The sequence below is a fragment of the Pararge aegeria genome, chromosome 8 (assembly GCF_905163445.1).
Source record: "Pararge aegeria chromosome 8, ilParAegt1.1, whole genome shotgun sequence".
Taxonomy (NCBI): domain Eukaryota; kingdom Metazoa; phylum Arthropoda; class Insecta; order Lepidoptera; family Nymphalidae; genus Pararge; species Pararge aegeria.
In genome coordinates this window covers 14037221-14061773 of record NC_053187.1, presented here as the reverse complement: position 1 = coordinate 14061773, position 24553 = coordinate 14037221, and the positions used below count along the sequence as shown (strand labels likewise).

General features: G+C 34.5%; 1 protein-coding gene across 3 annotated transcripts in view; it reads right to left on the bottom strand.

Annotated features, from left to right (window-relative positions):
* Positions 1-24553, bottom strand: part of LOC120625896 (cAMP-specific 3',5'-cyclic phosphodiesterase) — a 504305-nt gene that overhangs the window by 365822 nt on the left and 113930 nt on the right. Inside the window, exon 1 of one of the 3 annotated variants that reach the window (XM_039893161.1) lies at positions 12003-12503. The exons of 1 other annotated variant lie outside the window; for it this stretch is intronic. The gene's annotated coding sequence lies outside the window, so the exon portion shown is untranslated. Of the gene's footprint in view, positions 1-12002; positions 12504-24553 lie in introns of those variants that run through there. One more of the 3 variants, XM_039893160.1, reaches the window with a different exon arrangement.

Here is a 24553-nt window from a genome sequence, read left to right as displayed (position 1 = left end):
CTTGTTTAAAACCCATTTTATCGTTCAATTAAACATCAACTTTGTATCTGACCCGGATATGCTTGTGCCGGAGTGCTCATGTAGCACAATCTACTATTTTCACATCAGGCCTTAAACTTTTTGTTTATTGTTAATATGTGCCTGAAAACAATAATGTCATATGTTACTATCGTTCTGAAAACATCACAATGATATTTCATTATCCAACTGCTCCCTGCTTCCGCTTGCTTATTACATAAAACTTGGAACGACCAAATGGATGATACTTGTACTTTCGCACTTTGCTTCCTTAAATAACCACCGGCTCTATAAATGTGAATGGCAACCACGGTGTATAACTGGTTAAACTTTTGACTCATTGAGCGTTTACTCACAGCTCTATACTTACTGCAAGTACCTACTTTTTTCCTTTTGCTTATAGATTAGGTTAGGTTTGTCTAGTGGGAGGTTTCGGCGGCGGCTAGTTACCACCGTACTGAAAAAGACGTGCCGCTAAGCGATTAGTGTTCCAGTACGATGTCGCGTAGAAACCGCAAAGAGGAATGGGCTTAATATAACTACCATACTCCTTAACAGGTTAGCCCGCTAACATCTTAGATGGCTTCATCATTTTCTATCAGGTGAGAGTGCAGTGCAGGGTTTAGTTGTAGTGAAAAAGGTTAGCCTAACTTTTTTATTTTAGGTTTGGTGTTTTTTTTTTATGATAAGTTGATACTTAAAGCAAATCCTATTAGTATAATAAATACTAATATAGTTTTTCTATTTATTATAGCTTGATACGGCAGAAGCAGTTTGATTCCATGCAATATTTCAAAGGATATCGCGGTTTGACTACTGCATTCCGATCCTAATGCCCACTGATGCTGAAATTTGGTATGCCTCGTTAACATTCTAAGCGACTGTAGTGCAGTGCTTACAAAAATTATATATTACAGTTTGAATGCACTAAAGGTCTTAACCTCATTCTAATTGATATTTCCTTTTCTACGTGGCGTAGTAATAATATCAATTATGCAATATACTAGGTTACATAAAATTCATAATTCGTTTAAAGGAAATTGCAAACAATTCTACAATAAACTACCCATTGACATTTTGGAGATGTCTCTAAAAAAGTTCTTAGTTTGTATTAAACGTAAGCTTATAAAAAAAGTCCTATTATAGTATAAAGAACTACGTAATCGATAAAAAAGCTTGGGTGTGCATGATTGCTCTAACCAGGTTGCTCTTCTAATAATTTTAAATGACAATGTGAGATGGAAACGAACACCCGGCAAAGTGTGTTGTGGGCTTCTTAGACCAGGACGCGTTTGGTACCCTCGTAGCTTTAACCCCTCGTTTTAAGTTTACGAATATGGTTATACTCATGTAAAGTACGCATCAAAAGTGCCACCTATGGGCCTACTTGAATAAATATATTTTTGACTTTGACTTTGACTTTATCAATTAATACATTCAATTATTCCTTTGACGTAAAAATATATAACAAATTTCTTTAATTAGCAGCGTTAAAACTCTAAACAAGAAAATAAAGATTAACCTTCTATTAAGCATTCTACTATTAGGAGGGCTTTTTGTTTAAGCCTAAAAAGGGATGGAAACTGAATTTTCAAATTATGCTAACTGATGAGAAAATAAGCTTTTACGTAAAAGGGTATTCGAGTATGTTGTTTGTAGACGCTGTTGATATGTTCTTCTTTTGCTAGACAGGTTTTTATATTAAACAGTACCTATATATCGCCTATACCTACCTACCTACTGGTGCGTTTAAAATTTATAGGCCGCAAGAGAGCACCACATTCGTGGCTTATCAAATATTGCTCCAAAGTTCTTTTAGTTATTTCTTAAAAAGATACATTGAAAAATTCAATTCTATCGACCTGTATATTATCATAGACGGTTAGTTATTGAAAGTTGTTGGAGATCTTGTTATTTCTAAGCTCACTTGAACATAATATTATTTTACTAGTCGAAGCCACAGATCAGTCAACTGTGGTTGAAACTAATATCCTATCGAACTTATTATGATATCGAAAATTTCCGATTATGATTACGCGTGCGAGTGTAAATACCAAATGATGTCGAATAAATTAAATTACAAAAGTACCCACTAACTTTTGCAGGCGACTGCGTCCGCGAGTCCTGTGAATTTCCCGGCGTAAAAGTAGCATATGCCTCTTTTCAATCACCGCCTTGCCAACAAGTAAGTTAAGTTTTAGCGCACTAATATCTGTAATTCCCACTCAGATATCAAAGAACTTTTCATCGTTTCGTATCGATGCTACGATACTTGGTATTGGTTCGAAATAGGCATACAATAATATTCATCCCGGGAAAAAAGCGGTTCGCGCGAACTATTGAAAAATCTTACAAAATCTTATTCGCGGGCACTAGCAAGTTTTTTACAATCTTACTATAAAATGCACGTAACGTCTCATACAAAGTATTGCCTCAATGTTGGCGAAAAACTTGTTCAAAAACAACAAAAAAAATGCCGCTTAGAACTAAAATAACCTTAATGGTACATAATAATGTATGTGGGTAATGGGTAATACGTAATATATCATCTCTTGTAATTTGCAACTTCAAGTATTTATTAATTTGTTAAACTTTGTTTTTGTCCTTGGTTTGCAATAAAAAGTTATTGTTATCTTCAGGTTGTTAGATCATTAAACTATCAAACTCCGAACGAAAAGGTACCACTAGCCTAATCGTTGCCTACCGACCTTTGCAGCACAAGGGGAGCTACAAGTGTATTGCCGTCTTTTAAGGAGTTCATAAAACCTACCTTCCTGCATCAGAGATTATAAATATTGTAACAATGTCTTGTCTATTCCAATATTGATTTGCAAAGCCATTTTCCGAGTGCATAGCAAACTTTTAAACCGTCTTCACTAGGGATGTGAAATGCACCATTTGATAATAATAAAATGTATCGACTCTTTATAATATTTATATCTAAATTATTACTTAAAACAAATATTATTGGCTTTGTAAACAATAATTCTTATACATAACCAATACTCATTATACATATCATATATATAAAATTGCCGTGACACAGTCTCAACTAGTTCGGAGAACAGGTACACTTTTTATCTGTGCAAAATAAAACAAAATTTGTATATATTTTATGTGTTATGTTTAAGTACTTTTGATCCTGTTTTGTTTTTCTTTATGACAATAAAGCATTTTTTTATTTATTTATTTTAGTTGTATGCGTGTAGAACTCCTAAAGTGTTGCCTTAGAAGGCACCGTTGGCAGAGTTGCGATGTACCAGTCACCAGTCGACGAGTTGGAACACCGTCTGTTTTAGTCATCGGAAATCCGACATGTTTCACTCAATAAAAAAAATTAACTCGATCCGAAGTAAAATGCTTGCTCCTTATAAATTGATATTTATTTGAACTGATATCTCATACAATCTACGTTTCACATTGGTAAGGTTTAGTACAATAAATCTGTAAAGGGGCATTGTCAACCGTGATTTAAAGATAGTTCACAAAGATATATATTTGGGACAGGTTAATTTACGTTTGGGCGTAACCGATTGCCTCAAACAGCAATTGTACTGTGGCAAGAGAATAGACAAATAAGAGTATAGTAAACTCATCGGTTATCGGTTAGTCCTTTTGCCTGAACCCAGAAGTTTGACAGTGATGAGCTGCAATACTGCTAATCAGCAATATAACAATGCTTAAAACTTTGTTATTACAATGTTTAACTGCTCAATATCAGTTTTTTTTTTCTTTAGTTTCTCCTTGTGGGAGGAGATCCGTGCCTTGTAGTGGGTCGGTCGGCCCGCCGGTGGGTTTATATGATGATGATGATGATGATGATGATAATGCACTAATTTATTGTAGGACATTATCCCATTTTCAATTTAGTTATAATAAATATGCTGTCATCTTCACACCAGTAGCGGTATTTATCGTATATTTTGACATATTCGATACGAGTTTTTTAATCCACAACACTAGTCGACATGGCACGGTGAACTCCTCCCGCCTTTAATGTGAATTTAACTACGAGTTCTAAACTCTGAACTCATGCTTGCCCCTTTCAAACGTAGCCTAATTTATACGTTTTGAGGGCCTTGACGGGTAATACAGGGGTAGCCTTGGTGTTATAACAAGTTAGCCTTTGACATTCCCAATCTAAGTATTTTGGAGCTGATATTATCGATATGGCATTACTAAAACGCAAATTGGAACGTAATTAAGTTTTTTGTTCATAGAAATAACTCAGCTTTAATCGAATTTTCGCGTGAACTTACCCAAGCTTTACTACAAAATTAAAATAATAGGTGACAAAACGGTTCGGCAACAGTTTTTTTTGATATTGGGAAAAGGAAGCCAATAAAATAAAAGGTAACCTAACCTACTGTTTGTTTGGTTTTGTTTCTCCAAGCAATTTTGCTGGGAGTTTGTTGGAGTAATAAATTACCGAAATTCAATCTACGATCGTTTTATTTAACTATCTATAAATATATATTATTTCTATCTTTAATTATCTTTTACCCTTTGTCTAACAATTGAAAAACAATTGAGGAGAATCATTCTAATGTTAGTTTTTCAATAATTTTAATTTCTGAAAATATCAAAAGGGAACCCTATGGTTCTTTCAGAAACAGAATTTTTTTATTAATAGGTAACCTGATCCAGGCAAAAGGTAATCGCAATTTAATGCTAAGTGAATAATTATGATAGCTTTAGTTTAAATTGATAATTTACTGAAATAAGATTAGGTTTAGTAGCGATAACTCCGTAACCGATCACTAAATTTTAAAAGCTTTTAACGAAATCAAGCTATCCATTAGTGCTAGCTAAATGAAAACCCGGCTATGGTTTTGCTAATCTTACAAGTAAGATTAGCATGCACAGCTAGTGAAACTTGGTGAAAGAACTGTTTTATAATATTATGCAGTTTAAGGTAATGGATTAGCCTAAGCTCATCTAAGAGTACTTTGAGGAGCCCTGCAGGAGTTTTATATATAGCTTCTGAAGTATTTTACACATTATAATTTACATTTGGGACAGGTAAAATGTTGTGTGAGAGTTCAAAAACTTCCGTTGGTCAGAGTTTACTTAAATTCTCGTCGAATCGATTTATTTTCGAGCCAATCAATTTTTAAATGCTTACTTGTTTTGAAGAATGCTGTAATATCACATCATAAATATTAAAAGGGTGAAGCTAGTTAGAAATACTCCTCATTAAAACCTTCGTAAACTAATTTCACGTAAACGAAGCGAACCCCATATACCAAAACATTGATACCCAGATACCTACATCAATTTTACGTGTTTGAACAGTGACCTTATAAATCATATTCATGTGCAAGTATTATCAGCAAATGTCACGGCAGCGATATTGTTTGGAACTGCGATCATCCGCAAAATTTGTAATATGTTACATAAATGCCTCCACACATAACATAACTCCAGCGAAACTCACAATAAATACCATGGAAATTCTAACTCTTTGATAGATCCATATAACGATAGCTCAAGCAAAATAAAACGTTTAGTTTAGTAGCTTCGTTGTATACTCGTACGTATGTTGTATTGAGTTGCAATATTACCTTAAAATTATATTGAACTGAATATCAAAATTTGTTATGATTGCGTATAAAAATGTTTATGTTATAGCCTTTGTTTCATGTCCAAGTTCTTCATAACTAAAACAAACGGTTCGAGAAATCCCCATTAAAACCGACAGTCCAATTTCCACGTTATTTTCACAATTCAGTCATATTCCAAACAATAGTAAAAGTTGTATTTGACAGCTAAGAAAATATTTATGTTAACTGAAATAAAAAAAGAAATGGATTACAATCTGCTAAATAGTTCTAGACATACCTCTTGGCAGTAAACAGCGTGTACTTTTAAACTACTATCAAAACTGAAGTTTTTAATTTAAGATTTTGCATTGAATATATTAAAACACATCTAGTCTTTAATGAAGTTTTATATCCAGCCGTGTCCAGCGCAGACTGACATAATGACGATTTTTTTTGCTTTCATTTTCAATTTAGGCCACGACAAAATCTGTTAAATTAGCTTCTTCAGAAATAATTTTAGGGCTAATAAAAATACTTTTAAAATAGAGGAAATTAAAATACATTTTTTTCTGTCTTACTTTTTTAGGTGACTCCTGTTACTGTGCTGACCAATTAATTTTATGATTTGTTTTTATACACATAAAACAGTGAGGTAAAATAATAAATATTTTAATTTATTTAAATTGCCTCTAAAATAATAAAATACATTGGACATTGTGAATAGAGAATAATGAGTTGGACACTGTTACGTTCAATTTGGAAGTTACTGCGTACCCCTCTTGAGATAAACTATTATAGATGTGTATAGCTCCAAGAATTTAAAATATCACTACTTCACGGTTAAAACATCGTAAGCAAATCTGCATGCCAAAGAGTTCTCCATAATCTTCTCACCACCACGCGCTGGTTCAGCCTGGTAGACCACGGTCTCATTGAGGGAGGAGGCCTGTGCCCTGTAATAGACCGATATGATGATGATGATGATGATTACTCCAAGTCCTAAAATACCTTGATACCACATTTCATTAAATCCTTTGCCCATTTTAATGTGAAGACTTAATAATAGAATAAAGAATTATCATTAAAACCGTGCATTTTTCTATGAGATCTCATATCATTCTCCGGCTTGTGAAATAATTATATTTAACACATTTCCATCTGTTGCCCCTTCTGCTTGAAAAAAGAGTTATCAACAAAAACATTTTCGGATTTATAATATTTGTAGAATTTTAGCATTCGCACACGAGTTGGCAATCGGCTTTCGAAGTGAAAACATAAACAAGTCTCCTTGGTAAAGTCGTGATGGGCCTTCTAAGTTCTCAGACATTTCACTGCCAAGTTTGCCATGCGAAGGAATTCTCCATTTAAAGCGAAATTCGTGCTGTGAAATACTTTTAAAGTTCCATACTTATTACAGTGAGATATAAGTGTCTCTAGTCTAGTCCAGTCTGATATGCAAAACTGATTTAACTTTGACTGATATCTACTTTCAGTGCTGTTGAATAACTAGAAATCGCGAGGATACTGGCTAGCCGAATATAGCTTTATTTACTAACCGAATATAGCATTTATCTCTAATTTAGTTAAGCTACTCGTAGCTTAACTTTTAAAAAGGTGGAGGTCCTCGATTAGGTCGTTTGTTTTATTTGTTATGTAAAATGATGAGTTGAATATGTTAAATACTTAAGTAAACGTAATATCATATTATAATAGTACATTGAATAACTAATGGAGTGGCATACTACCACAATAACATTAACAAACATCTTGTAAGATTTTGTTACATGTTTTCATTGATGCCACCCATAATTTGGACTGCGGTGTAGCAGCACCTTTACTAAGAAGTTGGTTTGATTTTACTTTCACTATCCTATTATTTATCAATTTCCGTAGCTTAACTCAACTCTAACGACACGAAAGAACGTAATGTGAAAATGATGCAGGTAAATATTATGAGACTTCTGTTAGTTCAAGCTCATGCGATCGCTAGGCTGATCCGCTTTTTAAAATTTGATGTACAGAACTAACATATCGGGCTAATAACATCTCAGTGGCTTAAGGTAATTTTATTTTTAGTTAACAAATAAGAGGCATGTCTTCTCGGTACTTAAGGCAAAAAGGGTTGCTTCTACAAAGACTAATATAGCGTAAAATCAAAGAAATTTATAAAACACATGTGATGTATTTCGTGTATGTTTTTGGTAACAAATGAAAAGTTTTGTTTACATTATATTGTTTGTATTTGACTTTCGGGGAATCCCTAACTCATAAACCCTTTTTAAATAGATTCCACACAAGGTATTAAAAGTTACAAAAATACATTTAATTTAACGCTGCTAAATATTTACATATTTACTAAAATAAAGAAATAAAAAATAACTAACAAGGAATTATTTCATCATCAGTCTAATTAAAAATCCAACACTGGGCCCCTTCACTCATAGAAAAGAAGGATATAAAGCTCATTCCCACCACGCTGCCCCAATGCGAATTTAATAAAAATTTAATAAAATAATGGTAATTAAATCTTGATACATATTATTACAAAAATACTCACAACATATTCTTGCAGTTTCATTTTTCAGCCGTCAAGTTATATTTATAAAAACGTGATTTAATACGTAGTACTAACAAAATATTTTAGATTGCATTTAGTTTAGTGTTGTGCACAATGCATAGTTGTACATATTCATTGATTATATACCGCGAGCTTCTGCTTAAACTTGAAGCGAATTTGCTTAAAATTAGTACTATTTGTATGGGCTACACCATAAATAAATTGCATTAACAGATTTATTTATTTAGCAAAAACACACCCCGTGAAGACTTACAGTTGCCCAATTCGTCTCCCCTGGGATATACGTATATAGACCCACGTCTATTCTCTGAAACTATCTCCTGCGTTCCATTGCTGGGGACACGCTGCAAGCAGTATTATAAAAAAATTGCTTATTTACTTGCAAAGAAGATATTCTATATGGTTGGGTGAACTAAAAATAAAACAAGTGGGTACATCCACCCAATTTCAAGGACGCGTTCCTTCAAACGCGGTACTTGCACGATGACACTTAAAAACCGGACCTATTGTTTCCTAGTCACTCAAGTAAAGTCACCAAGCCATTTAACCAACGCCGTAGTGGAATTTAAATTTGCGTCCTGCTTGCATCCAAACACAAAATTACTCTTTAAAGAGAGCCACTCCGCGTTGTAGAATCTTTGTCCTTAGCGGCGTTTAAATTTACGTTCTGCAAATCACAGAACTTGCTCAAACGGGCACGCCTTGTGATTGGACCCCGCTTGGAACGCAGTTTGTATACCGCGGTTTAGTCTTGCCTTTAGTTATTCAAACGGGCTTATATTGTCATTGGACGTTTGTTTAGTAAAAACCAAACCTTGGTTTTTTCTTAAAATACATACACAAATACTGCCAACTTGACCGACAGCACATTGCGATATTCGCAGTTATTGTTGTTGTTTGGCTTAAACTTTCTAAAACTATGCATATATAAACTATGCCATCATCATTCGCAGCCTGTTAACGTCCTATGGCTGGGCGCAGGTCTCCTCTCTCTAGGAGAGACTGTTTTAGAGCATAGACCAACCACGCTGCTCTAATGTAGGTTGGTAGGCTGTAACTAAGTCTAGAGGACAAGAGTAAGCCAGATCGGGAAGCAATACTTTCACAATTTTAGATTCAATGTATACTTCTGCGGCAACTTTTATATCTAAACTAATTCTTTGAGCAAAACCTAAAATCTGTGCAACCGATTATTGTTTATTGTAGGTACATAAGTAAATTTTTCTTGCTAAACTCAGATTGGTCTACTTTCTTTCTCAATTTCCTTTCTCAATTTCTCTCTTCTGTATTAAGGTTTACTTTGACACAATATAATATCTTGGAAACTATAAATCGTTTAAAACTTATATGCAGTACGCAGTGTTACAGTAATTTTATAAAGTGGGTAAATAATTAAACATTTGATTTATACTCAATGTACATGACATTTTGATATAAATACGACTGCATTATCGATGCACCGTAGGCCTACATGGACTCGAACGATGCAAAGATAACTCCCGGTGACTCAATCGTTAATCAGTTGTTTAATAATTTAAAATTTAAATTAATTATATAAATTTAATTTGTAATGTAGGCAAACATTTAAAGGGAGAAAAGAAAGAAATAACGAGGGTGGGGAAGGATTCACTCATTAATTACCCTACGTTATTTCTTATACACAATATAATTCCAAACAATTAAGAGTTTCACGTTTTGTAGACATAGAAAACTCGAATGAATAACCTACTACTTGGATAAATAGGAGGTTACTCTTACGGAAACCAAGAAAGTCAAAAGAGAGTATAAAGCAGTCTTTTTTAAAAGGTACTGAAAGGTCCGCCATTTAAATTTGAGTTGAGTTGCATACAACATGGATATTTAGAAGCATGAATAACACCAATTTGCGACTCTTAGGCGCGGCACAAAACTAGAAATTTTAGTGTATTGTTTGAGATACTAAATTGGCAATCAGAAGTCAATATTTTATGTTCTGTATAATCAACTATTTCTAATTCTAACGCCGACTCAGTCAGTGGTGACCTGGTTCGGTATTGTTAAGTCATTTTACATTTTTTTATATGAATTGTCGAATATATTGTCCACCAACTGGGTCATCGTGATGGACTACGGCCTTAACCCCTTCTCATTGTGGGTTCGGGACCCGTGCTCTGTAGTGGTCAGGTGATGGGTTGATGTGATGATGATGATGGTTGTACACCTAAACAAATGAAGTGATTCTTTATTGCAAGTCTTCCTGATATTCGAAAAATAAACAAGGAATTGTTAACAGTCATAGTAACCACGATTTTCTTTGGTGGTGTACTATGTTGATTACAAAATGTGTCTAAGTTTGTACATCACCTAAAAGCCCTCGGCGAAATTTATGCGCACGCCCTCCCTCGAAACGTCTGGCAAGGTCAATGGATTCAATAGCATTTTAAAACTTATATCGGAATATATATATCGGACGCGCCTCACTTGCAGTGATTGAATAATTATAATGTGTAAAGGCATAGATAAAACAATACATAAATGAATACAAGATCGTGAAACAATGCATTACACACTCGTATCTGAATAAAACAATGTAAGTCGTTATATTGTGGGCCCACCGAGATTGCGGTGTTAGTAATAAAATAAATAACAGGCGAACAAACGGTTGCCTGCTACATTTAATAAGGATAATTACATCGTATCGAGAATTTAGACTGTTGTAGTAGGTTCTTTGCAAAATCCATTTGCGTTTTTACGAATTTGATCTTATTTAGTATTTATTTTATTAAATGGTTCAGGAAAATAATTATAATAATATTTGCGAGTTCGGCGAAAGTTTATTTCACGTGATGTTTGTGGGTATTTTTGTATAAATATATCGGTGCGATATAATAACTTCGGACAGTGAATAACCTCTGCCTAATTAATTAAATAACATCCAGAATACCTTCCGCTTAATGATATTGTTTGACAATTGTAAGGAGGTGGTATAGTCCATTATAAACCGATTACCTTATGCTTCAAATTTACGTTGATCGTGTAGTGTCTACAATTCATACTTATAGATACTAAAAATTTCTACGATTTAAGTAGAATCGACTACAAGTTCGATATTTCATCGACATAGTCTTGCTATATTTATAAACTTTCCCTGAGAGTAAAACATTTTCCTACGTATTCATCTAGAATATGATCTATCTCTATTCTCTATGCTAATTTTCCAGACGTAACTATAAGCGTGATTGAATAAAACCACTTTGACGTATTTTACAGTAGGTATATTGAGAGTACACCGAAATTAAGTATTTGTCCTTGTCGATACGATCCCACAAAGCCCTTTGTACTAAGGACACGTTTGTTACGCTACGCTGCACCCTAGAGAGGTCTACATTTTTGAACTTTCTCGCATTGTTTTTTAATTTGAATATGATCAAGTATTATAGTGTTTATAACATGAAATATAAATCGTTTAGAATCATTTTCTTAATCTTGATCATCAATATTAATAACTTAACCCAGCCTGGTTTCTCTCTTGTAGTAGAGAAGATTAAAGCTTAGCACCTTCCGTGCCATTCTAATATAGATCGGCGATTCTCTTTTTACTATTTCGCAGAATTAAAAAAATATACAATTAAAGAAAAAACATTTAATGTTACTCAGAATTTAAGATCTGTTTCTGCTCGTTCTTTCATTACCTACAATATAATATGCTTAACGATTTTATTTATAAACCCTAAGATATGCCTTTATAGGCTTGATTTAATAGGTATTATGTTATGAAACGGTCTGAAACCCGATTAACGCTAACGTGTAATTACGTGAGTGCCTATTTAAGTTTTTTTTATTCATTTATTATGCTTTTTATGTTGCTTTGTTTGTATTCTTACCGTCAAGGTCACTATTGGCAGCGGATCATAAAAACCGGATCGAGGAACTCACTATCAAATTTATCATATCCAACATCGTCACATGAGCTATTCTTTACGTAAACGCGTTAATTTTAACAATAACAACAATTTCCTGCTTCAGTTACTTTAGTTACTGAGTGCGTCAAACGAAAACACAACACACACGCGGTTATGTTAATTACGAGCGACGCGATCAACGAATAGAAGGCGCACAAAAAATAGCATAATATAATAGTTCCAAGGTTTTGAATTTAAACAACACATTCCATTAATGCAAGAGACACTCATTCGGATATATTTTTCTCAGGATACATTTTAATACTGGAGAGACTCCGGACAATAGCGGCACCCGGCGTGCTCTTAAGCGGTACTAATCGCTAATCGGACGTTATCGGGAAATGTATGTAGGTAGGTGACATTTCGTAGGCATGTGCCTCTTGCGATGTGCGGAGGGCGCGCCGCGGGAGGCAGCGCGCTCACTCGCGGTTAAGAGAGGACTGGGTGCGTTCCGCTAAGTGGAGCGGGCCACGAGTGGAGCGCGCAGCGGGCGCCGGAGCGGACCGGAGCAGCTTGACCACTGGAGCGGAGCGGAAGAGAGCGTGTTAACGCTCACTAGTACCAGGGCACACGCGATACTTTTATAATTTGCGGTCAGCGATTTCGCAGCAGCGCCGCCTGCTTCGCTTTTTGACGTGTTTATTTACTGACCTTTAGCGTCAGAGAACGCCGAATAAGTTTATTTTCGATAAAGTTAACCTCACTTACGCCGTACAACTCATTCACCACTGCCGCGAAAATGAAGTGGTTTTATAAGTTTGTCTGTGTGTATCTGTGTTTCTATCTGTGGCATTTCCTTTTTGATTTTTTTTTTTTTCTTTTGAAAAGTATTCTTAGCTATGTTTGACGAAAATCAGTCCAAGATAGACGCTGCGACAAAAAAATATAATAGGGAGCAAATGAAAGGGCTCGACTAGTCAAAAGTCGGGGGTTTTTTAATTTTATAATTTGAAATATTATTTTCTTTATTATAGCAAAATTCTTATAAGTAGGTATGTGAAAAGCGAGCTCCAACTAAGGCTGCATCAGTTCACATCAGCTGTTATTACAGTAATTAAACGCTGGTCTACATATATAAAAGGGATTACTTCGATACTTCATTCGCTATGGCGACTAGCCACGTTCTACCGTGGTGTCTTAAAATCGCGCATTTTAACGATTCTTCAGGAAGTGTTGATGTTTCAAAAGTGCTTATATAAGGCCTACTTTAAATAAAGGCATTTTGGATATAAATTTAGAATACATCATCATCATATTCCGAATGTTTGAGGACGTAGTTGTTTGACGCTGTACCGATCGAACAAAAATGGTATGTTTTGTTATAGCACTGAATAGAGCTTTCGATTCAATTTCGATTTTAATACAGTGATCGAAGCCAGAAAGTCATCAAAACGCGAAGCAGCGATGCAACCGCAAAATAGCTGATCACCAATGCTAATGTGCTATGAAACGCAGCCACTCTGCCTGAGCGACGAGAAAACGCACCGACCTGAATCAGCCCCCGATCGTAAATAACCTAAATCGCTCGCCCGAATGTCATCTCCACTCGTTTGCTTGTTCATTCGCCGCTCTAACGACACGACCTATGATATCGTAACCTTTACCTTTATCAGGAAAATATCAGGCAGCCCTTTAGTAATAAATATAATTTCAGCTTAGTACGTAATGTATTGTAAGCCGGCGGCTTTTTATTTATCGTTGTTGCTAAACAGAATATACGAAATATATTATTATAACAACTTCATACCAAGTTATAACTTTGTAAAAAGTTTTGTTACTTTGAATGGACTTTCTCTGGGAACATTGTTCGTCTGAGCTTGCTTTTACCTTATAATAATTGAGGTTACTTTTACTAAGAAAATCTTACCAAAGTCGGAGTTGATACATTTTTTTTCCACACTTAAATATTATTTCCGTTGCTAATTATAAGTAAGTAAATAAATATACTACGACGATACACACATCGCCATCTAGCCTCAAAGTAAGCGTAGATTGCGTTATGGATGGTGGTGTATGGTTATGGTCACACAAACACTTTCCAGTTGTGGGAATCGAACCCACGACCTTGGACTCAGAAAGCAGGGTCGCTGCCCACTGCGCCACACGGCCGTCAAATTAAGTAAGGGAATTCAGTCGTAAAAAAATAATAATAATGCGATATATAACCAAAAAAGTAGAAAACATTATCGAGTAATCTTAAAAATTGATATCACAGGCTTTTTATATAAATTATATAATTTCGGAAAATACGCCATAATAATATCTATTTTAATAGGTGCATAAAAATCAAAAAGCAGCACTGTACACGTATACACTAAGTTTATCTTTAACGAGTATAAACAAATAAATATTCTTCAAGACATAACCCTTCATTTTCTTCGCTGCAGTAGGTTTATGAAACAGTACCTTCACGTGAAACCTAATAAGTGCAAATTAAACGTACGACGGAAGCCGTACCCCACAAATCGATGTTTCGATAACGTGTTAGAAGTGTGTGTGTTTACTTTGAATAAGGCGTCGATAACGATGGAGTGCCGCAAAAAGTGTACTTGTTAAACATTATTGTGTTATTGTCTCGTTTATACTGATTAGAAGAATAGGTAGTTATTTATAAATACCTTGTGTACACGTGACGTCACAGTACATGCGTGGGGTATTTCTAGGGTTAAGGATACTATGGTCGTCGCAATCGAATCTTTTTGAATCTATAAATAAGGAGGAGGTTCTCAATTCAGTTACATTATTTATATGTTTGTTAGCTCAAAAGTCATTTATAAAGCATTTTTGGTTTGAGACGGTAAAGTTTCCATGTGGTCTAATTTGCATCATGTCAAGATCTGTTTGGTCTGAAGGGAACTGGGGAAATTATGGGAATATTATATAGACACCTATAGCGATTTGAGTATTTTTGTATTTTTAAAAGAAACTTGAACTCTTTGCCCCTCCAGGTACTGGCTTGGGGACCGCAGGGCTGATTTGGTTATTTATTATTTCTAAATTGCCTCCCGTCTGGTCTAGGGGTAAATTCCGACCGCGACTTTTACCACATCTATGTCAAAGGTGATAGAATCCTATTATGAGTGTTTTCAATAAACAACCGCTATCTATTCTACACAGCAGCGTATCGTCCGCTTACGCCTTTGAATGATAAAACATTTTTTTTAATCTGCTACTTTTAATTGCCCAAGAAATTATGTCAGTTCCAAGTGATATAAACATTCTACTTCGCAGAAGTAGAAGCATCAGCTATCTACTTTACCATAAGTAGATAGAATCTTTATTTCAAAGTTTATTAAAATAAAAACGTCGTTAGTAGTAAAATCGCATTGTAATCTTCGCAGACTAGGTGATACAATTAAGGATAATCAAGTTAACTGCGTATCGGAGCGTACATTCAATTTTATATCATACGCTGTTTAACTTAAAGTTCAAAACGAACAAGCACACGTCGGTCCTAAGTCTATTATAGATATTGTAGTTAAGTACTTAGTTCACGTACTTATAACTGTTTATAGTTATTAGAACAATGAGCAATTTATAAATTGGATACCTACTTAGTATTGTGACGTGGTTGGCTGTTATATTTTATTATTATTTTTGGAAGTATATTAGAGTGGTGATGGTGTCTTTGGCTAGTTAAGCAAAGTTGATTTCCAGTCAGTTCAGAGTTCTCAGTTTGGCCTTCATTGTTCTGTTATTTAATTAATTTACTTAAGTTGGTAGCACTCAGTAATCAAACCAAGGCCATTGAGATCTGTAACCAAAAATGTTAACAACTAGACCAATGAGGCAGTAATATTCATCGTTTTATGCGCCTTATTGAATGTACTAACAGTTTTAATAACCTTGTGTAAAAAGTTATTGCAATTCTAAACGTGGTTTTATAAAAGATGTTGGACATTATCTACGCTTCGTAACTCTGGCGTAAAATCGCAAATCTCATTTCGACTCATCCATTAGAGAAACACCGAGATGTATTTATACCTACTGTATTGCACTATTATATTAGGTACATGCTTTCGCCTGCATCTGCCTTCCAATAAATCAGATAAGACTCATATTATTTGCATATCTATACTAGGTAATACCCTCGCCCCCGTTTATTACGGTTTCTTTACTAATCTCTTCAGAATCGTTTGTTTCTCTGGGATAAAAAGTATTGTATGCTAATCTCCGCCCTTCAAACTAACTCTACGCCAAAAACAAAGTACGCAAGGACAAACAAAAAAAACACATTCACTTTTTTAATATTAGTTAGAATTATAAAGCTGAATCAATCACATACGCGCTCCCACACGCACGTGCTCATTCGCACACGCGCATACTCATACACATTCACACATTTATTGTATGAGACGGGCAAACAAAAACAGTTCTTAAAATGTGAATAAGTTTTTGACAGGGCTTTATTATTATCAAACAAGTTTATGTAAAGCTTCAAAAGGTTCAAACAACAAAGAAAATTAGGTACATAATCCAAGAGAAAATCTTCAAATCGCATAACTTATTTCCACTCGAGTGAACAGCATTGATTAATATCCAAACAAAAGCATTCCACCAGTGACGCAGATAAATTGTTAGATAATATATACGAACCATAATCAGCGATTTAGGCACATCAATAACAGTAAAAAAATGAATACTTTGTAATGGAGGTACAATTTGACATGCACAATGTTGTAATTACGTAATATTGCGTACTCATTTCGCATTTTAATACTGAAATTAAATTTTACTGCAAGTCGTGCCTGTCTGTTATAAACCGGTATGCGTGGTTGGATTCGGGACATCGTCTATAACAGTCAGTGGCATACATAGATGGTATGCACAGGGTATGCAAATGATATAAAATAAACAAAATCTCGATCACAAGTTATAAAAACTTTAGGGTAGGCATTTTATAACGCTTACAATGCCTTTTTTTACGTTTTTTATAACCCTTACTGGAGATTTTTTTAATTTTATATAATCTGCCGGCTTAGTGCATACCCTGTGCATACCTTGTATGCACGCCGCTGATAACAGTTTACTGTTGAACTTTGCCCATTATCACCACGCTGCGCAGAAATCGGTGTAGATCTTTCAGAGATTCTGGACTAGGGAGTACCTCTTTAAACCTTACCTTACCTTACCTTTTGTGCCAAATTTAATTTTATATATGCTAATTTGATGCCCTTGCGAGTGTCAAAATATGTCGATTCAATGGGCGTCTGATAGCTTCATAGTAGTTAATTTTGTTACAGCTCCAAGAGATTGCAGATCTGCGTATTTGATATTTATTCCAACTTTTTCAACAACGCGAACTTGAGAAAATGAGGTTTTTATAGACAAACAGACAGATAGACAACGAAGTGATCGGGTTCGTTTTCATTTTGTGGTAAAAATCTTAATGTGCCAATATTAATCGTGGTTTAATTTATAGTTGTACTTTGCAAGACTATTATTTACAGTAAAAGAAACGGGGCCGTGCTTGAGACCTTTCATAGCCTGACTGGCTCGCTCGATTTATTTTGCCCATCTTGTGTTGTTCTAAAAATATGAATATCTTACTGGACACAAACTAGACTCCTACTATAAGTAATGTTTAATGCGTTTTAGGGGGCTTAGATAATGAACGATAACTCTAACGTAACAATCCATATACCATATCAACCAATACCATCCTTTGCACTTTAAATGAGGACCTTAAAGATCCGTTTGTCCGGCACCGGTGCGAGAACAATAATTTTAGGTTTTAAGTTTTTTTTTTTTTTTTTACATCTGCATTAGCTTCATTATTATTGTTATTATTGTACGTTAAAACAAATCTTTTCAATGGGACTATTGCCTGAAAATAAAGAATTATTATTATTATTAATATCAGATGTTAATGACAATGATGACAAAATTAAAGGCTTAATTCAGACCTCTAAAGATGGTCAACCATCCAGTTACAGCAACATGGTCTGATTTCCGTTTTCAAAACTGGGACACACCGCCTTTAAAAACACTTAAACTTATAAAACGTGAGTAAAACTACGTAACCGGGATATCCTAGATATACCTTCTGAATAGATGTATAGTACAACTTTCCGTACAGTTTTCGTCAGTTTATCTGCTTTTTTATGTTTTTCCGGGCAATACTTGTGACCAAAATAACTTAGACACACGGCAATTCTTACATATCCTAGTTCTGCCTGTTTAAGTACACAAAATGTTATTAACAATAACATTACAAAACATGTTTAACATTACTAACATTTTGCATTTAGTATAGCAACATTTTCCTCAATTTAATAAAAAAAATATCTATGATTCTGAGTACACACATAAAACATATTGGGGATTATAAAAATATGAAACTACTTTCTAAACATTTTTAACTGACCCAATATTATTATCCTATCATGATTATTGTTTTAATTCCCTTTATTGACCAAAATACAAACAAAATTAAATAACTAATATGCTTTAAATTTTGTCTATGATCGCTACAAAATTCAGTACATTATCTACATTTTGACTTGATGCTGGACATTTTTAAATTTCAAAGCTTATCTGATCGTAGGTCGTCACACTTCCGCCGTTTCTACTGGTGGTACTGCAACGCTGGAAATATGTCTCTATTTCGGTTTCTAGCACTAGACTAAGTTTAGCGCTGCTTGTTTACGGAACATTTAATGGAAATGCTTCCCCGTTGTAAGAAACATTCCATTTCTGATCTCTGGAACCGCAAAATCATCGTTTCTCCGAGCTAAGTATGTGCCCCAACTATTTGGCACTTCAGATTCGTAACCTATTAAGCTACTCGCATAAAGGGCATACTTACATCGTGTTTGAATCTTCTCTTTTCTTATTTGATCTCTGGAAATTTCTCTGAGCATAGCCCTTAGCTCATGGCATTAACTTCTGTGCTGGTCACGGGACATTATTTTATATAATATAGTAGTGATTATGGTGATACAGTGGTGCTACCAGTTCATTGCGTCCCGTAACCAGTACTTTAGGCTTTCCGAACCCATGTCAATATTATTGACAATACTCTGCATATTGTCAATAGAATAGAACCTTAGAGGTCCATTTTAGAAATCATCGTTGCAGTATTTTCTGAATACAGAAACACAGAGCTGAGCAGGTGACCCTTTGATCAGAATATTGCGTCATGAAATTAAAATAAATAAACTAAGACAATAATACACACAACGCCATCTAGCCCCAAAGCAAGCGTAGCTTGTGTTATGGGTACTAAGATGACTGAATAATTTTATGAATTTTATACATAAATACTTTTAAAATACAGATAAACACTCAGACATTGAAATACATTAATGTTCATCACAGAAACATTTTCCAGTCTTGGGAATCGAACCCACGGCCTTGGTCTCAGAAAACAGGGTCGCTGCCCACTGCACCAATCGGCCTTCAAATAGTTTAGATATATCAATAGATTTTATTCTTTGCTTTATTTTTGTGTATTATTTTCAATGAGTGTGATCAAAAGATGCTTTATTTATTTATAAGTAACATAGCCAAATCTTAACGTTTTATGCTTGTCTGGCAGGCAATACGCACGCGTTCTCCATTAACCGTCTCAAAGTACCCACTTACCTACAGAATAACGACGGAAGTAAAACTTTTACACCCACACTTACCTGAAAATAATAAAAAAATCAATTACAATTATGTATAAGTCATGAAATAAGATTTATATTATTTCTTAAACAATATATGAATCTCTAGTTGCACATTCGTTATATTTTACAATAATTTTTGTGTCGTTAGGTGGGGATTTGGTTTACATAAATATCTGTGCGTGAGAATTCTGTGTTCTTTCCAAAGAGCCTTGGAACAGCTATGGCCAAAAGAAAGATTTATAATTAATGTCAACAGACTTGGTTACAGAGAGTGAAAAGGAGAGTTAGTTGGAATCTGTATTCTTTTCTATCGCAAGTAAATAACTCAAACTTCTTGAACTCAAACTTCGAAGTAATCCCTTATTTTTAATGTTCAATTTATCATTAATACAAAAAAAAACTGCCGTCTTTTAACATAGTGTATACAATTCCGAGTTAAGCCATTTTATTTGATTCCCATGTTGAGAAAGTACTAAAAAAAAAAAATTATCCGCCATTTTGAGGCGGCGGCCATCTTGGACCGATTTTCATAAAAAATAGCAAAGAACAACCCCACTTATTCACCTTTTTAATAAAAAAGAACAAAATCAAAATCATTTTATCCGTTCAGAAAATACGATACCACAGTCAAACACAAACAAACACGTCAATCTTATAACACCCCGTGGTTCTTGCGTCGTGGGTTAAAAATTACTTTGACTATGACGATGGCATACGATTTCGTTTACACAACGCTTTGAAACGAATCCAATTCCTGATTTTACAGCCCGCATTGCCTTGTTCACTCGTTTGTGTTCTTTAACGTTCAGAACGGTTGTTCAGAACAATGAAAAGCGTGTAACAAACTCACTGTTGACATTTTATACACCCACAAATTATTTCCAATGGTTTTTTTAGAGTGATACAGCCGTTTGATTATTTGAGGTTACTTTTTCGTTTATTGTTCAAACAAAAATAAATACAAACTGTACTATATACCTATTGTAAATGTTAATTGCCTAAGATTGGATTGGACTTAGTTAATTAGTTGAATATTTAACACAAGGGCTACATTTTTTCTCGGAAAATTCAAAAGTTCTCGCAGGATTAACTAACAGATTGGGAAAAAGTTTCTGCGCATTTTGAACGAAAAATCAAGACCATTTTTTTCGAAGTTTATTGATATATTTAGTTACAGTATAAATTATGTGCCATTCTGAGCAAAAACGCGACAATAGTTTTGGCAGTCCTCTCTTGATGTTAACCTGACACTGCTTACAGCATTCTGTAAAGACCGAAAACGATGGATCTGAAGATTCAATCAGAGATGCAAGGTCAGGGCTGTATGGCGGATGCATTAAGACCTCCCAGTCAAACTCTTTTAATATTTACTAAGTGGCTAAAGATGAATGGGGTCTGGCGTTGTCGTAAAGAAAAACCACCCCTTTTCTTTTGATAAATTTCGGTCACTTTCTCTCAACGTCTTGCTTTAATCTTATAAGTTGTTGGCAGTAGAAATCCGAATCGATGGTTCTGCTTAGCGGTCAAATCGCATAACGATAGAAAATTGTAGCTATAAGTATCTGTTAAATTATAATGCAGCATAATAATCTTTAACTCAATAATTTTTATTTTTATAGACCAAACTCGCAAGTCCACGCAGACACCTAAAACAACATAGGGGTGATGTGCGTAGATATGTAACGTAAATATGTAATAAGAAGTTGCAATCATAAAGTTGCAATGTTGCAAGCAACATTTGTCTGATAAATCGCTGGAATACTTCGCTGAAATTGCATGCTATTTTTATTATACCCTCACACTGTTTAATAACCAGGGATTCCACGCGACATCATGCGCAAACAACTTCACATAAGTAATATTTTCCTATAACGTCAATATACCTCGATCCATCGCTTCGCATCGCCCACCCGCTCAATTTATTTGCTCACATAAGGGTCGGAGACGGATGCTTAATCTTCACGCAGAATTATTCCATTAAAATTATTCAATTCTAGTAGTTCCAGAGATTACTGGGTCTAAACAACTGGTGTGAGACCTCTCCTCCGATCTTTGTTGTGAGCCTGAGCTTTCCATACTTCTAGCGTATTTCTTTAATACGTAACTAAAGAACCCAACTTTCAGTTTAAACAACAAATATGTCATATTGGTCAAAGATTTCATGTATTGTTGTATGTATATAATCCCTATCCCTATCTAATATTATAAATGTCAATGTAAGTTTGTTTGTTACGCTTTCACGCAAAACTACTTAACCGATCCTCATAAAAAATTGTACACATATTCTTGGAAGTGTTAGAAGTAATATAGGATACTTTTTATCCCGACACTAAGCTCGGTTCCTTTAGCCGAGGGGATGAAAGTGTTTGACGATTTAACACCATAACTCCGACAAATTATAACCGATTCAAATAATTATTTTTGTACGATAGAGGTGAGATATGTGTTTAATTTTGCCCGAACTTTGTGTTAATCTAATGAATGTGGTTGGCGATAGAGGACAGAACTCCGCAGCAGACAGCAGCAAACCGCTCATTTAAGGCTTAACGATACTGAATACTTAATTTTTTTTTATAACTACAACTAAATTGAATGCCACATCAAAAAACAAAATCATACGGAGACGAAGTCGCGGGCAACAGCTAGTATAGTTATACATAATACATTGTAGTTTTCATTTGGTATTTATACTTTATCGGTGCATGTCTATGTATTGTGTATCTGTATTCTTATGAGTATCAGTTATTTCTTTAAGTCAGTTATTTTTTTCTTTAGTACCTATTCAGTATTTACCCTTTTAACTTTGCTCACATTCGAGGGATTCTGGAAGATTTCTCGTTGGAGATTAGTTGTCCTTGTAGACGTCTTGTCTTCTTTCATTTTAATTTTAATCTTTGGTATTAATAAATAAATAAGATGGCATTTTTTTAAGTCGTTTTAAATGCAATAAAATATTATTTTGATTGAAGTTAAATATTGAAAGAAAATATTGTTTTAATTTAGAAAGTCAGTGCATGTTCTATTTATAATAAATCATGTGTTTATTGCTAACGGTAGGAAATTACAATAAAACCATTCTCATTATATAATTATTATTCTTAGAGGTTTGAAATTTAATTCTCTTTCTTCTTCTTAGTCGTGCACTCTTGACAGAGAGGTCGTGGTCCCGCGCGAGTCTTCTCCACTTTTGGTAATTGGTAGCGTGTCGGAAGCATTCGACCACAATTGTCTGGGTCAACGATTTCCCCGTATCTGTCCATCGAGTAGGTGAATAAGTGAATGAAATGAAAATAAATTAAAATATATGAAAAACGTTAACTAAGGAACGCTAAGGTATCTCATAATTAATGCACTCCCACATATATACGACTAATTCAAAATACTACCCACATACGTATATAAGATCTTTATTTTCATTAAAGTCTACCAGTACAATTCAAGGGGGTAATTTCCTAATGGTTCCGCAATCCATATAGCTATAACCTCTTAGTTGAAGACAAACCAAGCAGTATTCCGGGAACTTCTCTTGATACGTTCAAAGTTTATACAAACGTTATGGTTCTATTCTACTTCAAAATAAAATATGAACCTCTTATTGTAGATTCCATACAATTTATAGCTGGAAGCCATTATAGATTATCATATTAAGTGAATATGATACCTACTTATAATATTATCGATATTTATTTATTTACTATTTACTCAATTTTTATGTAGTCGTTTAAAAGTTTTTGTGAGACGCTCACTACCTACGAGTATATTAGCCGCTATCCGCTACTTCGTCCATGTATGATTTGGAGAGACAGAACAATTTGCTTCTCCCCGAATAAATATAATCCCCGAGTATCCTACGTCGAGGATGCAAGCCATCACTATGCAAAATTTCTTTGAAGTTCGGTTTCAGCTAAACTAATTTATCAACAAACAAAACATTTTTTTTAATCCTGCGGGTACAGAAAAAAAAATTGAATGTGTCAATATGCCCATCTGCAGGATGATATGTAAAACATAAACAAACAGTCACACATTTTATACAATATGGATAATAGATAGAACAATGAACAGATTATTTCAAGTCCACCACCGCCTTCAACTGTCTTCAAGATAACGTTAATCCATAAGCGTTCCTTAAGACTTTGATGCTATCCTTGAAAGGATAAAGCCCAGTAGGTACTTATACTTAATACACGTAAGATTGTAAGGTGTTTCATCGCTTGAACCGGCTTTTCATTGCTAGCGAACTTGACTACATACTAACTTCGTTTGACATGCTAGCGTAGAATGCTTACCTCCAGCAACTGCAAACCGGAGTGGAATTAACTGTAGGAACTGAAAATAGTGCGTTCTATAAGTTTTTCTCTCACATTAAATCTTAAACATACTTGAATTAATATATTTTTACTTAACAGGGAAGAAAGAAGGGTAATATTTTCTTGTATTTTAACCATAAATTTATTACCCACCTACAAATTAGAAAGCTGACGATGTCATTATTTTATTGCATGCATTTGACAGTCCAATACCTGAGGAAGGATATATAAGTTATCACCGTCCTTAAATTCATCGGAAAATTTTTATTGATTAGTTTTCTTGGTTTCAATTTATGAAATAGCAACTATTTTCCAGCAACTTTAACACAGAATTCGCAATTTAGTCATAATCATTACAAATAATCGCTAATCTTACAAATGTCTTTGTCAGAATCCCTCGCTTTTACGCCAGGATTTTTAATGACAGTAAAACAAAGTATGCAAAACAAAGTAAAAAAAAAGTTAAAAAGTTAGTTTTGTTCGCTTTTATAGCGCCGCGGGCTGCGCCGTCCTATCGACCGGCTGTGACGTAACGTGCGACCACCCAGAC